General features: G+C 37.3%; 1 pseudogene; it reads left to right on the top strand.

Annotated features, from left to right (window-relative positions):
* Positions 1 to 9,884: 9,884 nt before the first annotated feature.
* LOC136123705 (ribonuclease H2 subunit B pseudogene) lies at positions 9,885 to 10,804 on the top strand (annotated as a pseudogene).
* Positions 10,805 to 11,412: the final 608 nt, after the last annotated feature.

Here is an 11,412-nt window from a genome sequence, read left to right as displayed (position 1 = left end):
ACCTTCACTGGGAATATACTTTTTTCAGTTGCAACAGAAGATACAAAACTAAAAAAACAAACAAGCTGAAAATTAACTAGCCTTCATTTTATATTCCATTTCTATAACTACCAAACAACATATGGCCCATCATATTGATTTTTTGTCTATTTTTTTTGTTCTAAGAGCAGAATGTATTCTCAGCTATATTAATATTTCTAAATAAAGGTTATGCTTTGATATGTAGGTTTTATATAGTCCCTGATAACCTCTGAAAGCACACAGTATTTTTTATCTATGTAGACTTAGACATGATGCTTTAAAAAAAAAATTGTAAACTTGGCCAAATATCTGCAAACATAGCAGATGTTTTCTAGAAATTTCTCTCAGCACTGATACTTTTGTGTATTTTGTAAGACTGACACATGCAGTTCTATGCTGCTTGCATCTCTTCTGTTATGTGTTTGTTTGTACAGAGACATAATCATATTACCGTGCTCCCTACTTGATATATCGGCTGGTCTCCTAAGTATTCTCTGAAAATTACAGGTTCAATCCTACATCTAAATGCTTATTAAAAATACTTCAAACCTTCCATCTGCTTCCAAGACTATGGCTGGGAACTAAGGCTGAATAATTTATCTCGAACATGTACCTGCTTGTGGGTAACTGCTACACTGCATGTAGAGATAACTTCTGCTCATGTATGTGTTTCAAACCATTCATTACCAATTCTTTTTAATCTTCCTCTCTATTTTGCTTTTTTAAATGGCCCTTCTGCAGATTATCTGGAAAGTCATGAGATAAAATAATTACTAAACCAGGAAATTAAAGAAAGGCATTTTAAATCGAATGGAAAGTGCAAAATGTTAGATGTTAATGTTACTTTCAGAGAATGCACTGCCCACTCATTTTGCCTCATAGCTTCTGAAGCCACTTTTAACCTTTCATTTTTTGTTTGTTGGTTTGTTTCACTGTGTTCTCAGTTGTCCTTGGAAAGAGTTCAGAGTTGTTCCATCTTTTCCATCCTCAGTATCATAGCTGAATTCGAGGCCCTGAACACTTCCAGCTTGTTTTTAACTGACTAAATTACAGTCTTCCCCAACTCTAACCTACACAAGAAATATCCTCTAGATTAAGTTTCCTAAAACACAACTTTCATCATGTCATAATGTTGCTCTAGATCCTACTGTGGTTCTAGTGACTATGGTAAAAGCCCACTCTTTGTACTGACAGGTTCCAAGCCCTGGGAAATAGTATCCCATTTTAGTTGTCAATCTAACCTCCTATGACTTCCCAATTTACTGTTGCTCCCATCACAATAAATTCCTTTGCACCCCTCCGTGCGCCATGCTTATTCTACCTGTTATTTTCCTGACGCATGCTTCTTCTTTTTATCCCATCTTTTCATCTGTCCAAATCCCATCTACTCTCCAGGGCCAAATGAAGTGATAACACTTCAGACACTTCCTATGAGAAAATTCAACTGCTCCAGTCCACAAGCCATATTTTTCTTGGAATGTACATCATACTTACCAACAGACTGTTATTCAGCGAAGTTTATATGCTGCACTGCATTGCTTCTCCTTTGGAACTATTGCTAGTCCAAAAAGATCATAAGCTGCTTGAGGTGATGAGATATGCCCTATGTTATCTCTCTATTACCAATTGTGCTTTTTTCATTGCTGGAAACACACTAGGTATATAAGGACACAAAGTGGACTCGACATAATCTTTAAAAAAGGGTTTACAAAATTCAACTCTACTAATTGTAGTGTTACTTAAGGATAGATTAATGATTGTCTAAGATATGTGAATGGGGCAAACCTATGTTCTTGTAAAAATGGTCAAGTAGAGATCAAACTTTTATAAAAAAAAATAATAGGTTAAATATACTGAATGGTGATATTCAAATAATCTTTTTGTGACTCTCTTCATAAAGAGAAGAGGACCAGGCTTCCCTGGTGGCGCAGTGGTTGAGAGTCCGCCTGCTGATGCAGGGGACACGGGTTCATGCCCTGGTCCGGGAGGATCCCACATGCCGCGAAGCGGCTGGGCCCATGAGCCATGGCCGCTGAGCCTGCGCGTTTGGAGCCTGTGCTCCGCAACGGGAGAGGCCACAACAGTGAGAGGCATGCGTACCGCAAAAAAAAAAGAAAAAAAGAAGAGGACCACCTGATTTTCAGAGTTTCAAACATACGTTTCAGTTCTATTCTCTTAAAAAGAAAGCTTTTTGATTTTCTAAAATAGGAGATAAAAAAATACATATAAAAAATCATACATAGGAGGAGAGCAAAATAGACATGTTTTCCAGTTGTGAGAAGGGTACAAATAGAAACCCAGAACAGTGTATCAGAGCACAAATGAGATTCAGGGGTGTCCACAGAGGAAGTCTCCGTGTGACCGAGTATCAGTCTGACCTGGGTGAGGAGGGCATCCACATGGAAGGGCAACCTGGAGTTAGCTGTGAGTTGGGGAAGCATCTGAGCAAGAGAGAGGAGGAGAAGCTCGGCACAGGCACTCAGAGCCAGAGTAAGCAGTGATTCCTGTGGGAAGGTGCCTGACCTGAGACGCCAGCACCTAAGCAAGATGAGGAGGGGCATCTGTTCATGGGCGTGGCCTTTTGTGTGGTGTCAGAGCTCGAGCACAGCAAGAAGGATCTTTCTGCATGTAGGCTGGTCCAGCAGGGAGAACCAGAAGCCCAAATGCAGTAAGGAACATATTTATAAGTGAGGGCAGCATAGCACTGGATGTCAGTGTCCAAATGGGGCAAGGAGCTCGTCTACGGAGAGTGACTTAGGATGGGGTATAGAATCCCTAGTGGAATGAAGAGGACATCCCATATGGGAGTCAGAGTTGGAACAGGATGAGAAAGGCATCTGTGTGGGGTAGGAGTTGAAAACAAAGACAAATAATTGGTATATTAAAGACAATATATTTCCTGGGAGAAACCAGGAGACAGGTTTCTCAGAATCAGAGATAAGAGTTAAACATATGCAAAAGGAGAAAACTAAAATAAATCTGGTAGTTTGGGACTGGTATTGGTTATACTAAGAACTCACGGTTTTCACTACATAAAGAGGAATAATTATTGACATAAATGAGAGTGTGCTTGTATGTGTGTTATATATATCTATATTCCCTACATTAATCCACTGTAAGGCCTGGAAGCACTGACACTCCAAAAGCAATCAGTACACCTAACTCCTGGGTCTTAGCTTCTACCATTCTCCATTAAAAGGAATGAGGCTACTTGAAGAAATGGCTGACTCTGGGCCTGAGACACAGAATGTGCAAGATAAGCTACAAATATCCAATATGGCTATTCAAAATATATAAGGAACTCATACAACTTAATAGCAGTAAATAATCCAATTTTAAAAATGAGCAAAGGACCTGAACAGACACTTTTCCAAAGAAGATATACAAATGGCCAACAGGTATATGAAAAGGTGCTCAGCATCACTAATCATCAGGGAAATGCAAATCAAAACCACAATGAGATATGACACCTGTCAGAATGGCCATCATCAAAAAGTCAAAAGATAAGCATTGGTAAGGATGTGGAGAAAAGGGAACTCTTGTACACTACTGGTGGGAATGTAACTTGGTCATATGGAAAACAATATGGAGGTTCCTCAAAAAATTAAAAATAGAACTACACTATGAGCCACCAATTCTACTTCTGGGTATATATCCAAAGGAAATAAAATCCATATCTCAAAGAGATATATGCACTCTCATGTTCATTGCAGCATCACTTACAGTAGCCAAGACATAAAAACAACCTAAGTGTCCATCAATAGATGAATGGATAAAGAAAATTACATATATAAACCAAATTTTCTTTATCCATATATATCTACATCTTATATATAACATAAATTTATCATAAATATGTATTTTATATATAAATACATATTATTTATATATGTAATGTATAAATACATATAAAGATATACATACACATGCAATGGAATAGTGTTCAGCCATAAAAAGGAAGGAAATCCTGCCATTTGTGACAATATAAATGAACCCTGAAGACATTATGCTAAATGAAATATGCCAAACACAGAAAGAGAAATACTGCATGATCTCACACAGGAAATCTAAAAAAGTCAAGTCCATAGAAACAGAGTATAAGAGTGGTTACTATTGGGGTCTGGGTCTTGGAGGAAATGGGGAGACATTGGCCAAAAGGTATAGACTTTCAGTTTTAAGATAAGTTCAGAATGGTGACTATAGTTAATAATGATGTATTATATACTTGAAATTTGCTAAAGGAGTAAATCTTAAGTCTTCTCATCACCACACACACAAAAAACAGTTAACTGTGAGGTGATGGATATGTTAATTAGCTTAACTGTAGTAATCACTTCACAATGTATACATATATCAAATCATTGTATTGTACACCTTAAACAAATACAATTTTTATTTTTCAATCATACTTCAATAAAGCTGGAAAAAAAATTTTAAAGATAAACCACAGAACGGAAGTGCTCAAATAATGGCACATATCCTAAGAACAGACAAGTTGGCATAAGTGGGCTACTGCTTGCCAAATTGGGAACAATTTGAACACAAAAATAAAACAGAAAGCCTCTAGTCTATATTGATAAAAATTAACAAATTAAACTACAGATTTATGAGGAACGGGATATTTACACAGTTCCACAGTACCTTCCCACAAAATATAAATTACAACAGGGAAAAGAGTTACTTTACAGTGAAGGAATATAGCAGACACCACATTAATCTAGTAATCAAGGTGAATATCATGAGTAATGGGGCAAACTGAAACCATGCACCACCTGATAGGATATAATGAAAAGATGAAAGTATTCCTTCTGTGGTTTCCTGACAAATCTGAATGTAATCATGAGGAAACAGCAGACCAATTCATATTGAGGGAACATTCTACAAAATAACTAGCATGCAATCTTCAAAAGAGTTAGGGTCATTAAAGTCAAAGAAAAAATCATGGGAATATTCCAGACTGAAAAAGTCAAAAGAGACAAAATAACTAAATACAATATGAGAATTTTAGCTGGATTTTTTGCTGGATGCATTTAGGACAATGGGTGAAACTTGAATGGAATCTGAGATGTCTCTGGATGTATCAAAGTTGATTTTTTGGTTTTGAAGGTGGTGTCATGATTATGCGGTAGAATGTCCTTGTTCATAGGGTTTAAACACTAAAGCATTTGGGAATGATAAAGAATCAAATTAGTAACTTACAAACGGTTCAGGGGAAAAAAGCATTCTTTGTACTGTGCTTCCAATTTTTCTTTTAAGTTTAAGATTCTATAAGAAAATCATTAACAATAGATACTCTGAAAATTATTAAAATATATTAAAATACAGTAATGTAAACCCACATGTATATAAAACAAACTAGAGCAGGGCAGGTTGATGCAAGTACCAAAAAGGAGTGTGTAGTTTTATCTATGCTGAAAATATATCTGACATTTTTTACTCTGAAAAGTCACTACACCTAATTAGTGTTAAATACAACTGATTTTTGATTAGTAAAACTTGGTTGTTCCAAATCTATTTCTTTTTCTTTTTCTCTTTTTTTTTTTTTTTTGACCACGCCTCAGGGCATGTGGGATCTTAGTTCCCCAACCAGGGATCGAACCCGTGTCCCCTGCAGTGGAAGCGTGGAGTCCTAACCACTGGACTGCCAGAGAAGTCCCCCAAATCTATTTCTTAAAAATCATCTCAGAAAGGCAGTTAGTCTAGCCTGGTAATGACTGGCTGAAGTTCAAATATGGTGGACTGATTTTGTCTTTGCTAACGAGAAGAGTCATAAAAATTTTTTAGATAAATGAAACACCATAAAAATACACATTCTTGATCTAATAAGAAATATTAGAAAACATGGAGCAGTTCAAAAATTTGGGCCAGCAACCAGACATATGTATCTCTTAACTGAGATTTCACTTCTACTGTATAGAAAGTTTCTCTCCACTCCTTCCAGTATCATGGGCATTATTGATCAAGAGACATTCTGAAGAAGCAGCTGGTGCAACTGATTGGAAGCTATGAAGAAAATTTTTACTGGAAGTCCTAGAGTTTTAGATGTATGTATCCCAGGATAATAAAAATATCTCTTTGACAACCAAAGCTCTCTTCTTTCTAAACTCTATATGTTATAAATAACACCTATGTGAGAACTGAGATCTTATCCCAAGTCACTCTAAAAGAAAGAATGGATTTCCAGGTTACTTGGCTTTTATTCAGCACTACTGCCACATCGCAAAGACAAAAAAGACTAAGAGATGACAAAGAGTGATTTCTTTCCTCAACTCCACCTGTATGTGGTCTATGCAACACTATAAATTCTGCCAATAGATACATAAACCTGATAAATTACCCTGAACCATAAGCCATTTTAACAGATCCAATTGAACCTGAGATGTAATTCAACTTTTAGTTCTGTAAACTTTTACATTAATATCTCAAGAGGAGTCCTGACAAAGATAGAAAGCCTGGGGCTGCTACTTCCTCTGCTTTTACGGCACAGCTTGAACAGGACATCTTGTAAACTGAGGTTTTTCCAATGTAGCATGCAGATCTGCAAACGCCCTAAGGATATTTAGAGCCTAAAAGAAAGCAATCCTTTGAATGCCTTTTGATATAGTGGCCTGCAGAGAAGAGTAAGAATCAAATAGTAGACCCTGTCCATTTCCTTGAATAGTCCCATAGCCCTGGTTCTTAACCCTTTTTCTGTCTGCAATCATCATTATTATTATTGCATACCTGTACTATTCCTAGTTTTGCAATGGGGAAGGGACTTTTTTTTTGCGTTACGCGGGCCTCTCACTGTTGTGGCCTCCCCTGTTGCGGAGCACAGGCTCCGGACGCGCAGGCTCAGCAGCCATGGCTTACCGGCCCAGCCGCTCCGCGGCATGTGGGATCTTCCCGGACCGGGGCACGAACCCGTGTCCCCTGCATCGGCAGGCGGACTCTCAACCACTGCGCCACCAGGGAAGCCGGGGAAAGGGACTTTTAATAAATATCCTTCACTCGGTCTCTTGGGCAACTTAATCTGAAGGTTATAATTTTATAAAAAATAAGGTCAGTTTCCTCTTATTTTTTTTTTTTTTTTTTTTTTGCGGTACGCGGGCCTCTCACCAATGTGGCCTCTCCCGCCGCGGAGCACAGGCTCCAGACGCGCAGGCTCAGCGGCCATGGCTCACGGGCCCAGCCGCTCCGCGGCATGTGGGATCTTCCCGGACCGGGGCACGAACCCGTGTCCCCTGCATCGGCAGGCGGACTCTCAACCACTGCGCCACCAGGGAAGCCCTCCTCTTATTTTTGACCGGCAGCGGGAAATAAAATCTCTACCTTAAATTTTTGGTAAAAAAAAAATCAAGGTGTATTATAGTATATTTACCTTATCCTAGGTAAGGCTAGTACCAGTCCTGAGTATAATTAAATTGATATCATATCTGGATTAAATTTTTAATTCTAGAAGAAAATATTTAACCATGTGAAGGACATAATCAATTACTTTGACAATTCCAACTCTTCATTTTCTTCATGCTTTCTTGAAATTACTTCATAGATTTAATATCTTGGCATATATCTTGGTTATCTGACTTAATTTAGAAAATAATCTCTCTGGTTTGGTCCTTTCAGAATTCCTTACCTTTCCACATTTTTTTGCACTAAAATTTTCTCTCAAACTAATTCTTATCTACCAACTTATAAAATGTTAAACATTTAATTACATTGCCTGAATATCAGTTTAAAGTTCTTGTCAGGGTCTGTCTTAGCCCATCTGGGCTGCTACAACAGAACACCATAAACTGGCTGGTTTATAAACAATAAACATTTACTTTTCACAGTTTTAGAGGCCAGAAGTCCAAGATCAGGGTGCCAGCATAGTTGGGTGAGGGTTCTCTTCCTGTCACAGACTTCTTATTATATCGTCACATGGTGGAAGGGGCTAGGGAGCTCTGTGGGGTCACTTCTATAAAAGCACTGATCTCATTCATGAAGGTTCCACTCTCATGACATAAGCACCTCCCCACCCACCCACCAAGGGCCCCACCTCCAAATACCTTCACACTGGGCATTAGGATATACGAATTTGGAGGTGACACTAAAGTTCAGGCCATAGAAAGGTCTCAGAATTTAAGTTTGCTTTCAGAATGAAGTTTCCAGTATTATCTTTTTCCTTCTCACTATATCATCCTAGAACAGGATTATCGTAACTAGTATGGAGAGTTTTCTAATCCCTGTCCTTTGTAAGTACTTAAAGTATAGAAAGACATTTTCAATGTTATACAGAAGAAATCAGAAGAGCTGGGTTTGAGTCTTCATTTTTCATAACATATTATTGGATAAATTATATAATATCTTGTCCTCGATTATTTCTAAGTAGTTATTCCCATTTTAGAAACTGAGAAACCTGAAGCTCCAAGAGGTTCAATAACTTGAGCAGGGTCAGACAGCTAATAAAAGGAGTCATGATTCAAAAATATATCTGCCTATCTTAAATATCTGTGTGTGGTTTTTTTTTTTTAAATCTCTGTTCTGTAATGACATCCTTAATTATTCTGCTTAATAGAAGGTTCTGATCCAAGTTATTTCAATTTTTGAAGTAATAGAACACATTCTGTTCAGTTATGCTTCCATGTTTGATATCAGATACTAGGATAAATATGAAGATGAATAAGATACAATTCTTTCTTTCAACAAATTTACAATCTAGAATAAAAACAGCAAAATTGGCCTTGATTATACAGGGAAGAGGTTGCCTTGTTTTTTCTACTTATCTTTGACATTTTAATCTTTCACTGGAGGTAGAACCTGTAATATATGAAAACGCAATGAATTGTGAGAGAAATTTGGTTTCAGGTCACATGCTATCATCACTGGCTCAGTCACAGAGAAAGAGCACACAAAGGTTACCTAAATGAAGCTTTTCCTAAATTGGGTTTCCAGGTCAAGAGATTTCTTTTTCATGTTGGAATAAAAGTATTGAATCAACTACTGGTATTTTCATCACGCATACAAAATCTCAGTGTCTATAAGTACATGGTATGATAAGATTTTCAAAGAACAGGGGTGAAAGGTAAGGATTTAGGGACAAAGACAGACTCATAACCCAGAATGAGAATTTGCACTTGTCCCAGTGGCCACAGAGAAACTGCCAAAGACATCTGACCCTAGGGTTAGTAACTAGTGTAAATTTCAGGGACTGGCTTAAAAATGACTCATGTGCCAGATTCCCTGTTGAAAAAAGCATTATAAAAAAACATTTACTCCAGAACAATGTGAAGAAAACAACTATGGAGACTATAAACAGATTTATTCTCACAACAAATATAATTATTAGTCCTTGGTATCAATATATATTAATCATAATTATTCACACATTTGTATATTGTGATGAATATAACCACAGAAATGTAGTTTATTTTAAAAGAATCCAATGCAGACGGTAAATTTAGTCACTGCAAAGGGGCTCTGATTTATAAATTTAAAAAGTCAAGATATAAACTAAAACAAAAATGAAATAAAACAAAAGAAAAAGTAACTAAAGATGAAGTTATTTCTCAAACAGGAATAGGCAGTATACCAGAATCTATTTTCAGTCTTTCAGAAAATAAATTGGTGAAACCAAAAGTTCAATATGAGGAAATGCCTTTTCACAAATTTAAGAACACTTGATTAAAGGAAAAAGAAAACCCCTATCAGTACATGAAGGAGTCCACCTACTGGACAGAACTGTTAACCGGTATGGAAAACAATATCACAAGCAGGTGTTTTATACTCTAGGCAGAAAATTTCTCGGCAACATGAAAATATAATTGGCTTTTTAAAAAACAATTAGCAGAGGCCTGGCCTGCGGCCGCCAAGACCAAACAGGCGGCAGGGCGGGAGGCGTGGACTGCGGAGAAGGGGCTCGCTCCCGGCAGCACGTGTTCCTAGTCCCAGAGTATTTAAAAGATGCGTCAAAGAAGATGAAAAGTGGGCTTATGTTTGTAAAACTGGTTAACCCATGTTCAGGGGAAGGAGCCATTTACTTGTTCAATATGTGTCTACCGCAGCTGTTTGAAATAAAAGTTTTCAAGGAAAAAAAAACATTCTTGGTTTATAAATGAATCAGTTCAATCAAGAGTTCTTCTTAAAAAAAAAAAAAAAGAGTTCTTCTTCACTTTGCCACACCCATGGACCCTCTGTTTCTGCTTCTCCACTACCTTATAAAGGCTGATAGAGAGGGAAAGTTTCAGCCCCTGGATCAAGTTGTGATGGATGACACGTTTCTGAATTGCATCTTGTTGCTGAAACTTCCTGAACTTAAGAAGTTACTTCCACATGTGACAGAGGAGAAAGAAATAGACAAGAAGAAATATTACAAGTACAGCAAAGAGAAGACATTAAAATGGCTGGAAAAAAAGGTTAATCAGACTATGGCAGCATTAAAAACCAATAGTGTAAATGTCGGTGCCCGGGTACAATCTACTGCATTTTTCTCTGGTGACCCGGTTTCCAGTGACAAGGAAAAGGATTATATTCATTATGCCCATGGTCTGATATCTGATTACATCCCTAAAAGAATTAAGTGATGACTTATCTAAATATTTAAAGCTTCCAGAACCTCCAGCTTCAGTGCCAAACCCTCCATCAAAGAAAGTAATCAGATGAGCCCGTAGAAGCAAAAGAAGATTACACTAAGTTTAACACTAAAGATTTGAAGACTGTAAAGAAAAACAGCAAAATGACTGCAGCTCAGAAGGCTTTGGCTAAAGTTGACAAGAGTGGAATGAAAAGTATTGATTCCTTTTTTGGTGCAAAACATGTTTAAAAAAATTGGAAAGATTTGAAACACTGAAAATTAAATCGAGCAAAAATGTTTGCCTTCTACATGTCCCATTTTCATCCTTCCTCCATTCCACTGTACTTCCTAACCCTTAATTACCACCTTTTGAAAAAAAGTAGGAAGGGGGCAATTTTCAGATTCACTTGAACATTTCTTTGTGTTTGATGTTTGTGTTTCCTGAACAAAATATGGGAAAGTAATTGTGTAACTTCATGGCTTGTGGCCTTTGGAGTTTTGTTTGACATCACGAAAAGTAATCAAATGAATAGAATTAACCTCTAACATCACAATTTCCTCAATAAACTGATGTGTGACCAAAAAAAAAAAAAAAAATTAGCATTACAATTCTAGCAAGAGGCAGGAACCATTAAGTGTACCTCAGTCTAGGAGGGTTTAATATATACCAAACCGAAAGGAAGGAAGGAAAGGAGAGAGGAAGGGAGGGAGGGAAGCAGTGAATCTCATCTCTTCTTTCTAGACTCTTCATGTTTCATTGTGTTCATTTTTTGCTGAGAAGCATTTTAGGGCATAGATTTTCATGTGCATTTTCCATAGGAAGATACTATGTCCTCCAAGCCCAAGGGTATTAGGGA

This window comes from Phocoena phocoena, chromosome 5 (assembly GCF_963924675.1).
Source record: "Phocoena phocoena chromosome 5, mPhoPho1.1, whole genome shotgun sequence".
NCBI classification, from domain to species: domain Eukaryota; kingdom Metazoa; phylum Chordata; class Mammalia; order Artiodactyla; family Phocoenidae; genus Phocoena; species Phocoena phocoena.
Note: the sequence above shows the minus strand (reverse complement) of the source record. Positions and strands in the feature narration are given on the sequence as shown.